General features: G+C 56.1%; 1 protein-coding gene across 3 annotated transcripts in view; it reads left to right on the forward strand.

The window, feature by feature from the left end:
• Window positions 1-1,612: 1,612 nt before the first annotated feature.
• SLC6A6 (solute carrier family 6 member 6) overlaps window positions 1,613-13,534 on the forward strand; it is a 166,626-nt gene continuing 154,704 nt past the window's right edge. For 2 of the 3 annotated variants that reach the window (XM_067043369.1, XM_059075149.2), the window contains exon 1: window positions 1,613-1,904. The gene's annotated coding sequence lies outside the window, so the exon portion shown is untranslated. The remainder of the gene's footprint in view (window positions 1,905-13,534) is intronic. The other variant, XM_059075150.2, reaches the window with a different exon arrangement.

Raw genomic sequence — 13,534 nt, forward strand, 5'->3', positions numbered from 1 at the left:
CTAGAAAGTCAAGATGGAGCCAGAGAGCAGGAGCCTCAGTGAGGAAACCAGGGAGAGATGAAGGGTCAGCCCCGGAATCCTGCTCCTCACATCCCTGTATGCCTTCTGGGGGCCGCTCCAAAGAGGGCGTTACACAGCGCTTTCAGGAGGTGGATACAGGCTGGGCCAGGTCTGGCAACAGGGATGGCTCTCTATGGGGCCTGTTTGGTATTTCTTCTTTCAGCCTCAGTCTAAAAGGTTCTCTGCATACAGCCTCCCAGGTGCAGAGACGGAGTGAGAGAAAGTGAGAGACCAGCACTGGGCTCAGAGAGGGGAAGGGCATGCTGGAAGTCACATAGCACTTCCCTCAGGCCTGGCCAGGACATGGATGTGGAATGTGGTCTCTGAGGACCTGCTCATGCAAATAAGGACAAGAATCATGACACATTCCCCATTTAAAAAAAATTTTATTTATTTATTTTTGGCTGCGATGGGTCTTCTTTGCTGCGTGCAGGCTTTCTCTAGTTGCCACGAGCGGGGGCTACACTTCATTGTGGTGCACGGGCTTCTCACTGTGGTGGCTTCTCTTGTTGCCGAGCACCGGCTCTAGGCGCACGGGCTTCAGTAGCTGTGGCACACGGGCTCGGTAGCTGTGGCTCGCGGGCTCCAGAGCATAGGCTCAGTAGTTGTGGCGCACGGGCTTAGTTGCTCCGTGGCACGTGGGATCTTCCCGGACCAGGGCTTGAACCTGTGTCCCCTGCATTGGCAGGCGGATTCTTAACCACTGTGCCACCAGGGAAGTCCCACATTCCCCATTTTCATTTAAAAATAGACACTCACTTGGCACTTCTGTGCCGGGAGCTCTTCTGAGCTCTTTGCACTGTTAACCTTGGGTCTTCATAGCAGCCAGAGAAGATAAATTCCATGATTCATATTAACATTTTATAGATGAGGAAACTGAGGTAAGGAAGAGAGCCTGAGTAATCCCCCAAGGTCACCCAGCCAGGGCAAAGCCAAGAAGCCAGGGTGGTTTCACATCACTTTCTCAGGTCACCCTCCGGCCTGGGGGAGGCGGGAGGGCGGAGTGGCTGTGCCTGGTGTTTTTTTTTTTTTGGGGGGGGGGTTGGGGGGTGCATACAGAGGCTCAGAGAACCTGGATGCCGCCCAGGAAGACGCAGTGGAGTGCTTCAGACCTCTCCGCTCAAGGAGCCGTGGCCCCACCCCATGAGCCAGGTGGGTGGCGAGTGGTGAGCTTGGTGGCTCGTGCTGGGAGGGAGCGAGGAGGCGTCGTGGGCTCTCTCGTTCCTAATAGGAAGACAGGAGTGGATGAGGACCCGCTGCACTCACTCCTTGGCTCCAGGGTTTGGAAGTAAAGGGTTTCCTGGAAAAGGGCGCTCCAAGGGGGTAGGCAGGGGACCGAGTGCTCACCCGCCGCATGAGGGTGTGTGCACGCGCGCTCGGCGAGCCCGGGCTCTTTGTGTCCGAGCCCGAGCGCGCGTGCGTGTGCGGTGTGTACGTGCGTGCGTGTGTGTGTGTGTGTGTATGTGTGTGTCCGCGTGTGGGGCGGGGCTGGCGTGCCGGCCCCGCCCCCGCCCCGCCCCCGCCCCGGCCAAGCTGGTATTTTTCCACCCAGCAGGATGGGTGATGCTGAGAGCTGCCTGCTCAGACAACAGACACGCGAGGTCAGGAAGAAGCCGCTTATAAATTACCGCTTCCTCCGCGCCGCCGCCAGCGCCGAGCTCCGGGTCCTGGCTGCAGCACCGCTCGCTGGCCGGCGCCGAGTCCCAAGGACCGCGAGCTCAGAGGCCGAGCCCAGCCTAGAGGGAGCGCCGAGCGCGGACCCCGCGGGCCAGAGATCGAGCCGGCTGGCAGTCCTCGGTGAGCGGAACCGAGCGCAGCCGAGTGCAGCGCCGCGGCCGCCCCAGGTACCGAGGGAGAGGGAGGCGGGCGCGCGGAGCCCCCTCCCCATCCCCGCGCCCCAGCTAGCCCCGACCTCCTCCCCGCCCAGGGACCCCGTTGCGGCGCCCCTTTCACCACCCAGGGAGGGACGGAGGGTCGCCCGCTCGGACCCCTGCGGGGCTGTTATTGTTTCCCGGGCGGAGGGGCTCGGGCTTCTCGTGCAGGAGCCAGGTGTGTGTGTTTTGTGTGTGTCTCTTTTGGTGTCTCGATCTCACTGGGGGTCTACATGTATCTCCGTGTGTGTCTGTGTGTTTCTGAGGGTGGCTGTTTCTCCATGTTCCCAGCAGCATGCACTTGTGTGTCCCAATGTGTGCCTGCTGTTCTGTGACCTGGGCTGTGCATGTGTGTGTTCTGGTGTGTGTCTGTGATACCTGTGTGGCTGTGTCTTCAGATGTTTGCTCTTGTGTGTCCTGGAGTGTGTCTGTGTGAACCTGAGTGTGTGTGTGACTGTATCTCCGAGTACCTGGCTGTGCACGTGTGTGTCCCAGAGTGTGGCTCTGTCTCTGGGTCCCTGGTTTCCGACACTCATGTGCCCTCGACTGTACCCGAGGGAGTGTCCCCGGTGCCTAGAGGGCCACACAGCCAGAGCTGGTTCTCCAGGGCAGGCGCTGAGTGGGTAGAGGTGATAGGGCGGCACGGCTCCAAGGGTGCTGCCTGTGTGCCGCGTGCAGGTGGCAGTGCCAATGTCCAGCAGCCTTCAGTGGCAGGATCCAGGCCCCGAGGGACAGCTGGGAGCCAAGTGGACAGCGGGCAGGGAGAGCAGGACACATCCATCTCTAGACTTTTCCCTTCCTTCTGGGGGTTCCTCTTTTGAGCTGGAGGTTCTGGTCCCCCTCCCACTAGGAAAGCCAGAGAGAGGATCTCAGGGATTTCATCCTCCTACCGCTGAGGTTTTGTCCTGGACCGGAGGGGGACCTCTGGGCCACCCTCCCTGGCACTCAGAGGGAGGTGTGTGCTGGGCAGGGCCACCGGCCTGGCTGTTTTGGTCACTGCCCAGCCTCTGCCAGATCTTGGCCTCCCCCAAGACCAGCCCCAAAAGCTTGGGAGGCAGCCTGGACCCCCATTTCCTGCCTGGAGAAATAAATCGGCTCAGTAACCGTCCGGACACTTGAACAGAGGGTCTTGGGGCTGAGGTTAAGAGGCACATGGGTGAATTGGCCCGTGCTTTGGCACCGCTGATGTTCAAATAAATGTCATGGGGGAGATCTTTGCTAAATTTCTTTTTAATTTTTTCTTGGCTGGAAAGGAGGGGATCTCATCCAGAGTCTCCCAGCCAGAAGGAGTTTATTTTTATGAGAAAGAGCGGGTGAGCGCTTAGCAACCGCCTGCCTCCCTCTCGACCAGGGAGTCATCCGGGGAGTGTGGGGTGGGCACAAGGGAGGCGTGGTGTGGGGGCGGAGCGGGGGGAGGAATTTCATCAGGATGGCTTTGGGGGCGTTTGGAGGGGGCCCGCGGGCACTGGCTGAGAACCCACCATAGAGTAGGAGTGGGGGACTGGCTAGAGGTCTTGGGCCTGGCTCAGCCCCCTGTTGACCTTGGGCAAACTTTTTTTTGTCCTCTGTTTCCTCATCTGTAAAATGGGTGGAGTAAAGTGGTTATGGGGTAAAAGCTGAGAACGAAAGGCAGGAGCTCTTCCCCAGGGAGTTGAGGCCAAGTACTGTGCCTCTGCCTTAGTCGGCAGGCGACCTTGGGTGATTCCATCAGCCGCTTTGAACCTCAGCTTCGCTGTCTGGGCAGCAAGGACGCCAAAGCCGGCCTCACTGCGTCCTTGAGGGGATTGAGGGAGATGAGGCTGAATAAGCCCGTGGTAAGCTGTAAAGCCGGGCTCGGCTTCGGAGCTGCCGATTAGAGGGTGTCACGAGGTCCTAGGGCACTGTGGTATGTGGCAAGGGCCAAGGCTCACTCTCGAGCTCTTGTCCTTCGGGGATGTCCTTGTACTGACCTGTGGCACAGCCGCAATCACCTCCCCTGCCCCTTCCCTCCCATCTCATCCTGCGGAGATCCGGTCCTACCTGCTTTGTGGAGTCGGGAGGCCCTAGCGAGCGGGTGGTGCCCCTTTTACAGATGAGCCAACTGAGAGCCGCCCAGAGGACTTTGCCTTGATTGGACAGCAGCAGGATTGGGCTTCAAAGGCCTTCCTGGGCCAGCCGCGAGTTTGGGCTCTGTGGGGCTTTAGTCACTGACGTCCTGGGGAGTTGAAATTGGACCAGGACCTGGGGAGGACAAGGGACAAGGGCTCCGGGTCTTCAGGGTTGGAGGGTGAGTGCGTGGGCCCCATTGGCACCTGGATTCCACCCCTGGTTACTCGGTCTCCCTTCTCTGTGCCTCTCAGGGAGCCCTGCCACCCTTCCTACTCAAGTGTCAGCCCCCCACGAGGCATTGTGGGCTCCGGGGATGGTGTTTTCTAACTCACCGCCTATCAGCTTGTCAAAGGATTTGGGAGCCTGTGAGACTTTATCTGAAAGTCTTTTCAAAGGTCCCGAAATGATAAGACACTTGTGAGTCATTCAACACATTCCTGTATATAGGAAAGAGGTGAACAATAAATTACAGGGAACACCTGGGATGCAGCCTGGTCACAGCTGGAAGGGGTGTGGGTGGGGATTCGGGCTGGCCTTGGAACCCCAGGGCCACCCGCCAGGTGGGCGCCGCCCACCGCCCACCCCAGCTTCTACCGAAGGTCATAAGTGAGGGTCGGATTCTTCGGGGCTGCATCTCCGAAGAATGCAATCCCGTGTTGCAATCCTGTCTTCAGTCTCCATGTTGGCTAACTTATCTTGGCCAAAGTGTTTGTTTGAATTTACGGGTTCTGGGGAGGTGCCCTGGCTGTGGAAATGCCCAGGGCGGCCTTCAAGTGTGAATGGGAGCTCTTTTGTAACTTGCCTTGTTTCTTTGCTCTTGTCAGTTCTGGCCAGGCACTGGATTTGGGGTAGAATATCGGCTTTCGGGGAGCTCATAGCCCAGAGGGAGACGGGCAGCGAGGCAGCGCCGTGGCCATGCTGCGCGTGGGAGCCGACGCTGAGCGTGCCCAGATGGCAGGGTCGCAGGCAGGAGGCATTGCAGCTTCTTAGAGGAGGTGATGCTGGAGCTGGCAGCTTCTGTGGGCAGAGGAACAGGGTGGGCTGGCGTTCCGGGCCGGGGGTTATAACACGTGCAAAGGGACAGGGCGTGAAATGACCAAGCGCGTTTGTAGAACCAGCCTCACAGGGACCCAGCTGGGGAGAGGAATAAGAGCCAGGTGTGGCGGGCCTTGAGCGCTGGGTGATTGGGGTTAGGCTTTATTCTGAAGGCAGCAGAGATAGAAATAGCGTCAGGCTGGGTTTGGGGACAGCAGTGCCAAAGCCAGTTCAACCCGGGAGTCCGGGAGACCCTCATGGGTGAGTGAGGAACTAGGCTGAGGTCCAGGACCGAAGGTGGCCGGGCCACTGCTAGTCAGGGCACAAAGCACTTTCCATGCCAGCGAATCTTGCCCTGAGCTCTTTCTGTAAACATGGGGTGAAGGCCCGGACATGCTGTCTAACAAGTACACAGGCCATTAACTGTGCCTCTGACCTCCCCGGAGCACACAGCCCTGGCGCCTTGGGTGAATTACGTCTGTCCTGGACAAGGCTTCTTCCTGGGTTTCCCTGCCCACCTCACCTGCTCAGAGGCTCCCTCTGGAAGCCTAAGCTGAGGGGCAGGGATTAGGGGTGGTGGGGAGAGGGCAGAGAGAATGGAAATTGCTCTTCTGTTTCTAAAAACCAACATAGGAACAACAAACCACCCAACACAATCAAAGCGGGGGCGGGGTGTGGGGGGAGAGGCAGGTCGCCTTAACTCTAGTCAGGCATCAGAATTACCTGAGTGACTCTGTGCACATTCAGGTTCCCAGGCCTGGACATATGGAATCTGAGTCCCCAGGGCGTGGAGCCTAGGAATCTGTACGTTTACAAGTTTTCAACCGTGACTGTCAGAAGTATGTATATGAAAATTGAGATAGAATTTGCATTCAGTGAAATGCAAAGTTTGTGTTACAGTTTGTTGAGTCTTGATACACCCGTGTAACCATCATCCAGATCAAGATACAGAACATTTCCAGCTCCCCTGGAAAGTTGACTTGTGCCCTTCCCCTCCCAGAGGCAACCAGTTTCTGATTTCTATCACCATCAGTTTGGCCAAGCCTAGAACTGGATGGATTTGTATGGTATATACTCTTTTGTGTCTGGCTTCTTTCTGCTTGATGATTTTGAGATACCTTTGTGCCGTTGAGTGTATGAATAGTTCGGTCCTTTTATTGCTGGGGAGTAAACCGTCATATGCATGCCTCAGAGTTTGTGTATCCACTGTCCTGCGGATGGACCTTTGGCTTGTTTCCAGTTTGGGGTGATTATGAATGAAGCTTCTATGAGCCTTTGTGTACAAGTCTCTTTGTGGGCATGTATTTTCATTTCTCTAGGAGTGGAACTGCTGGGGCGTAGGGTTGATATTTCTTAACAAGCAATACAGCACTGTACAAACAGAAGGTGCTTCTTAAAGATCATTTTTTTAAAAAGTGCAATCTAGTCTTCGGTCGTCTGTCCGTCGTCTCTATCTTCCTATAATAACAATAAAAGCCTTTAAGATTATACATTTTCCTCTGCGTGCAGCTTTGACTGTACCCCTCAGATATCTAGATGGACATATATTCCTTTTTATTCTTTTTCGATCAGTTTTCGTTTCAGTTTTGATTTCCCCTTTGACCCGGGGTCATTTAGGATCATCTGTTCAGCAAGCTAGCTGTAGTTCTGTTTTGTTGTTAACAAAAATGACATCATGCTCTTCTTGGTTCTGCCACTTAACACCTCTCAAACAACAGACCATTGTGGAACGGTCGCTTGTCAGAACGTACAGATCTCCAGGCCATTCTGAACAGCTAGTCAGCATGTGGGGATCACTGACCGAGCCTGGCCTGTCTTAATCGCCCCGGGTACTGCCACCTTAGTGAATGAAACGCTTCCACCCAATGGCTTTGAACTTACTCTGAAGGTGGGCAGAGAAGCAGCCCAAGGCAGCTCAGTATCCTGAGATGGGAAGGAACCAGGACTTTTTCAGCACCCCTAGGTCCTATCTCCCTTCCTGCATTTAAGCCCCGTGCCTGACTTGGGGGTTCTTACCTCCATCTTCTAGAAGAGTTCATCCAGTCTCAGAAAAGGGACTTACCGCCCCTCACACAGCTGGGACCTGGGAAGGAGAACCAGAACCGCTGCACTTCCTCGTTCCACGCACATGCTTTTTACTGAGCACCTACTAGGTGTCTGGCACGGGGCCAAAGCCAGAGGGAGGGATAAACAGATAGAACAGCCCCTAGGCTCACGTAGCTCACAGTCTCGTAGGAGGGGAGAAGATCTGTATCAGGAAGAGGTTAATGAACAATCCCAGCGGATTATGCCAAGGGCAGGGAACCCAGGGAAGGTGTCAGGGAGGGTGCGCAGTCCACTGGCTGGGAGCGTGGGGACTTTGGGGTCATGGGATGAAGCCTCCCTGTCCACCCACTTAACGGATGAGGAGACTGAGGCCTGAATGAGGCCTAGATCAACCAGAGGGCCATTATTCGCAGGCTTAAGGTTCTTCCCCTCTCCACCCCTCCCCACCAGCCATTCAGTGCTGATGAAGTCAAGGACAGTGTTTTTACTTCTGTCTCACGCTTTTGATGACTCTCTTCACAGCTCTCCAATCCTGATTGGGGGTCACGGCAGTGGGAAGGGGGAGGCAAGGGCCAAGCCACACTGATCCAAAGGATTCCTCGGGCTTGGCTGTGCAGGAGACACACCTGCAGCATCTGGAACAGGGCTTCCTGGGCAGCGGAACCACCTGCTCAGGGAGGAGCGGGGAGCCTGGCTCTGCTGGGCAGCTGTGGCCACTGTGCGGGACAGAATGGAGGCAGTTGGGAGAGGGCTGGCGAGTGTCCCTGCTGGAGGGCGGGGCAGCTGCCTTCTGGGTCCGCTCACCTTGGGTCCTCACTGGACAGGCACCGGCCCCCAGCTTTGCCCCCGCCCTCCTCCACTGAGCGGAGGCTGGTACCCCATCTCTGTGGGGTCCCTAGTGTGGCGTTCTGAGAGTTTTTTCCTTCCCACCGCTCTCCTTTCCACTTTCCTGCAGAAGGTCCTAAACACGGGGCAGCTCGCCGCCACCTGTCACCTGGTGGCGGTGGAGGGGTGTGGTTGGCCTTGGGTTTCAGCAGAGTCATGCTTCCTGGGGGAGGGGCTTCAGAAGGGGGCGGTCCTGAAGGCTCTGCCCTTTTGCCCCATGGCCATTTGGCACCTGGAGACAGAGGGCTGCTCGGCCCTGACAGCGGACTCAGGCCACGATTTTAAGAACGTTCATTCTATCACCAGATGGCACCTGGTGTCTCCTCTCTGGGTGGATGCCACCACAGCTCAACAGCAACCTCCTCAGCAGCCTCCATGCCTCCTGGGCTCTGTAGCGTCGGGGGCCGGCTCTCAGCACGTCACTCCCCTGCTCCCCAGCCTTCGGTGGCTTCCTCGTGCTTTGTGAAATCAAGTCCAAACTCCTTAGCCTGGCATTCAGCGTTCTTCATGATCTGGCTCCTGGCCAATGTTTATTCTCTTCTGCCACCACTTCTCTCTGTTCCCTGTGATCTGGCTGGTTTCTGCCCTTAGCCCAAGCCTCAGGCTCTCAGGCCTGCCCAGACCTCAGCCCGAAAGGCTCGTCCTCTCTTCCCTCCTAATTCCCACTCTTCGAGGGCCAGCTTGAGGCCACCTGCTTCATGAAGCCTTCCTGGAACCCCTTAATGGTGCGTGACACACCGTAAGCACCCAACAAATATCCCCTGAGTCGAAGTGGACTTAACCTCGCCCTGCTCGGAGCCCTGTGGACCTTTTCTCTGGCTGGAACCCAGACCTGTGTGGTCTTAGCTTTTTTCCAGCCACCTGACCAGAGGCCCATCAGGGGAGCGACAGACGCCCCAGCAGCCAGCCAGCACGGGGCCTGGCGCACAGTAGGTGCCCAGCACCGAAATAGAGGCCGTCTGACTGCCTCTATCCTGAAATGAGAGCCTGTGATTTGAACGTCTGAGTGGGTCCAAGCTTGGAAATTATATCCGCCCATCACTATGCATCCTTCCAACAAATGTTTGTTCTAGACCCTGTCGTAGGCCCTGGGGATGTGGCAGGTGAACAGGATGGACCAACTCATGCCCTCAGGGAGCTGACCACAAGAGTTAAGTGGATTGTTACACGAGCACGGCAACACCGGGGTTTGGATGCCCTTGGCACACCGGGGTTTGGATGCCCTTGGCCACTGGCTTGCTGTGTGACCTAGGCAAGTCCCTTCCCTGCTCTGCCCTAATCTGTAAGGAAGCTTCATGTCTGAGGGAAGTACCTGCTGAGTGAAGGGGGGAAAGACCCTTGTTTCTCTCTGTTGGGGAGCACACGTCACTACATGGGTGACGGTCCTGTGGGATTTGATGGTACTCCCCTTGGTTTTCAGAGTGTTTTAGCCCTCGCTCGGAGAGGGGGCACCCGATTTGGGGACTGGAGTGCCGAGATGCCCTGAGCAGAGCTGTAGCAACAGGATTTTAGTGGAAAACACCTCCTTGGAGAAGAAAGTGGGGTTTCTTTTAAAAATATTTATTTATTTGGTTGCGCTGGGTCTTAGTTGCGGCAGGCAGGCTCCTTAGTTGTGGCACGTGGGCTCCTTAGCTGCAACAGGTGAACTCTTAGTTGTGGCATGCACGTGGGATCTAGTTCCCGGACCAGGGATGGAACCCGTGTCTCCTGCATTGGGAGCATGGAGCCTTAACCACTGCGCCACCAGGGAAGTCCCAGAAAGTAGGTTTTTATTCCATCAGTGGTAGAAGAGTATAGATCAGAATAGACCTTTAAAAAAAAAAAAAAAAAAAAAAAAGACCCAACCTGCCAGGCTCTGTAGCAGAGACAAGGTGTGGGCTGTTTGCAAAGGATTGCATCCCAGGCCTGAGAAAACAGTACTAGTCGCTGCAAAATCGTCTCCCACGGGTAGCTCCTGGCCTCCCGTATGGTTTGTGTTGTCCACTCAGAGTTTTATAAAATCGAGCCAGTATTTTTTCAATGTGGGTTATGTGGGGTTTTTTTTTGCATCTGCCTCTGGCCACTTGGTTTCTCTGAACGGCCCTCCGTTGGTTGGGACCCGGCTGCCTCGAGGCAGGGACCTGCTGCCAGTGGATCCGGGGCAGGTGGGAGCCTTCCTGCTGTGTTCCTTCAGCAGGACTGATGGTGCAGCGTAGGGAAAGAGGGATTCCTACCCCTTTCCGGGGACCCGTAGCGCTTTCCAGGGGCATTTCAGGGCTGGAGCAGGAGAAATCCAGCCACCCCTACCTGCACACTGCTCGGTGGCGGGCTGGGGGGTGGCCTGGCAGCAGCACGCACCTCCCAGGGCAGCCTCCTCTGCCAGCCTCTGCTGGGAGTTCCGGGTGGCGCTGCAGGCGGAGAGGGTGATTTGCCTCCTTGAATGTAAAGCGCTCAGCCTTCTGGAGAGAGGACAAGGCAGCCGGTCTGCCAAAACCCGCACATTTGAGATCTGTCATTTTTTCCGTGTATTTTGTCACCTTGGCTGAGCCGTGAGTTAAGTCCGATGGTCCGCACCTGTGTCCCTTCCCTTCTCCTGAGCCGTCCGGGGGTTTGTCGTTAGTTGGGAGGCTGGCGAAGCTGGAGAATTTGTCTTCCCTCTCTCAACATTTCATTACCTTTGACCCCCGCCTGCCATTCCCCCAGGCCTAGGGGTTGTGGGTGCATTTTGGCTCTGCCCTGGGATGTTGAAAGAACGACAGTGGTAATTATAACATATACCAGCACTCCTCAGACTTGGAAGCTGTAGGCCTCGCTCGCGATCTTGTGAAAACGCCCCTTCCCCGGCAGGAGGGCTACGGTGGGGCTGGGATTCTGCAGTTCTAACCAGCGCTCAGGTGCTACTGCTGTGGCTGGTCTGTGCCGGTAGGGCACACTTTGCGTGAAGGATCGGAGCTTTTGCCACACTTGGTAAGCCCGGCCCTGTGCCGGATAGGCGTCATCTTCCTAATCATCACAAAAGGTACCATCGTTCCCATTTTGCATGTGAAAAGCTGAGGCCCCAGAGAGAGCAGGTATCTTGCCCGAGGTCACACAGCCCGGGAGGCAGCTGAGCCAGGCCAAGCTCTCTGGGCCGGTGCCACCCTGGAAAGGCTGCTGGTGGGGAAGCCCTTTTCTGCTGAATGGTGTCCGTGGTCCAAAAGCCACAGGAGGCTTTTCAAGGCAGCCAAGTCGGATGTAAATCAAGGAGGGCCAGGGGCCAGCCAGGCCGCGCTGACAGCGGGGTGGCCCAAGGCAGTGTGTCAGGACCAGGCCCGCTGCGGGATTTGGTGCTGCTCGGCGTGGGGCCTGCCTGGAGCCCAGAGGCTCCAACTCCAAGTCACACTTCCTGCCTCCCCGTTATTTAGATGCCTCCCAGGAGGCAGGGCTGGCTGGAGGGTCAGCAACGGGCCAGGCGGAAGCTGGGACCTGGTGCTTTAGTTGCTTAGAGGCTGGCTCATCCTTGCAACCACACGGGCACTTTCCCTTCATTGGCGGTCTGCGCTGGGGACTGAGGGGCTGTGGTCTGCCTGGCTGGGCCTTCATTTTTACGCTAGACACCTGCCCCAAGCAGCTGGGAGGAGGAGAACAGATTTAGAGTCTGGCTCCTCAAACTGTGGTCACTGGACAAGCAGTGTCAGCATCACGCTGGGAGTTTGTTAGAATGCGGTATCTCGGCCCCTACCCCAGCCCTGCTGACTCAGACCCTGGGGGTAGTGCCCAGTCCTCTGTGTTTCAACAAACCCTCCAGGCTTAACTTTGAGAAGGGCTGATTTCTCCAGCTCCAGCCAAATGCCCAGGGGTAGGGGAAGATCATTCCTAACCTTTGCAATTTGGCTAGAGTGCCAGGGCTGCAGGAGGACCGCAGATGTCATTTCATCTGTGCCTCCCTTTTCTGATGGCCTGAGTGTCAGAGAGATAAAGAGACATGCATAAACGTACACCGCACATTCCAGGCAGATTTGGGTCTGGGTTCTTAGGGCTGCAAGTGGCAATATCAGTTCAAACATTTACTGACTCCTTTAACAGAAGAGCCCGGAGTCGTACTTCAGGTATGGCTGGATCCAGGTGCTGAGAGATGTCACTGGGGCTCAGTTTCTTTCTCTCCCTTTCTGGCTCCATGTCCCTCCTCTGTCGGCCCCATTCTCCTTGGGGTGCCCCCAGCTGCACAGGCTGTTGCCCATCTGCACCCCCAGCAAAGCCATCCCAGCCTAGAAAGAGCTTTCTTTTTTCCCAGTATTTTCAGCACAAGTCCCTGTTGTCACTCTCAGTGTCCAGTCTTGGTCATGTGCCTGTCCTGGAGCCAATCATGACAGCCCTCTGATTGGCTCAGCCTGGCTCATACACCCAACCCTGGAAATAGGAGGTGGGCTCAGCCCACCCAGAACCCTATGGGCTGAGAGTAGCATGTGGGAGTCTCCGGGGGGAATAGATGCAGGCTGTCCCCAGAGAAGAGGGTCCAGGTGCCAGCACAGTAGCTAGAGATACAGGGACTTGGTGCCATTTTTATTCTCCTCTGAGGTGCACGCACGCAACTGCTAACGTCTCACCTCAGATAAAATCATGCTCTCGTTCCTCTGGTTCCTTTAACATTGTTCCTGTAATTGTGCACTGAACATGTTACCTTCATCTCCCCTTTGTCCCTCTTCCCTTGGTATGGTCCTGGATAACCAGGAACACATTGCCACTTGCACCACCCACTCCTGCTGCAGACATTACTAATTCACCCAGACTTCACAGAGCCGTGCATCCACCCGGAGAATGAAGCCTCCATGGCATCCATGTCAGCCCCTCCTATGTGATTCCAGGCTCCAGGAGAGTGGCGACCTCAGCTGTCTTGTTCACGGCCGGGTTCCAGTGCCTAGAACAGTACCTGGCATATAGTAGATGCTCAATAAACAATTGACTCAGCATTCCTCCACACAGTGCCTCAGACACAGTGGGTGCCCATGTGAGCCTGGTGAACGTGGAAGCCCAAACACGGCAATGAGGTTGTCTAATTTGGGGGGACGGGGGGCTCTGTAGACTGCTGGAACCCAGTTCTGAGTCTGGGGAAGAGGCTCCAAGGGCAGGGCTGCAGGTACAAAGAGGAAAGAAGTGAGCAGCCCTGGAGGCCTCTCTGCTCTTCCACCGCAACCCCCTTCCTTCCCTGCTAATCTGTTTAACTGTTCATTGAAGTGTAAGATCTTCCTTGCTAAGGAAGCATTTCCTGGTTTTCTGCATTTTTTATTCCAGGAAACCAGGAGAGCCTTCCAGCACAGCTCTGCTGGTGCAATGAGGCAGAGGTGATCTGCCCCCACTTGCATTGCATCGTTTCCCAGCCCAGTCCAAAAGAACAGAGGTGGTCTATTTAAAAAAAAAAAAAAAAAAAAAGGCTTCAGGGGTCAGTCACTCTTGGGGACGGCTTGGCTCAGCACAGTTCAGCAGACTCTTCCTTGGCACCGTGATGCTCAACCTCTAACCAGGTGAACGGGTATCAGGTTCTCCATCTGGCTTCGGCGCGCCCCTGTGCTCACAGGGGACGGTCACTCACA

Source organism: Kogia breviceps, chromosome 10 (genome assembly GCF_026419965.1).
Source record: "Kogia breviceps isolate mKogBre1 chromosome 10, mKogBre1 haplotype 1, whole genome shotgun sequence".
Classification (NCBI taxonomy): Eukaryota; Metazoa; Chordata; class Mammalia; order Artiodactyla; family Physeteridae; genus Kogia; species Kogia breviceps.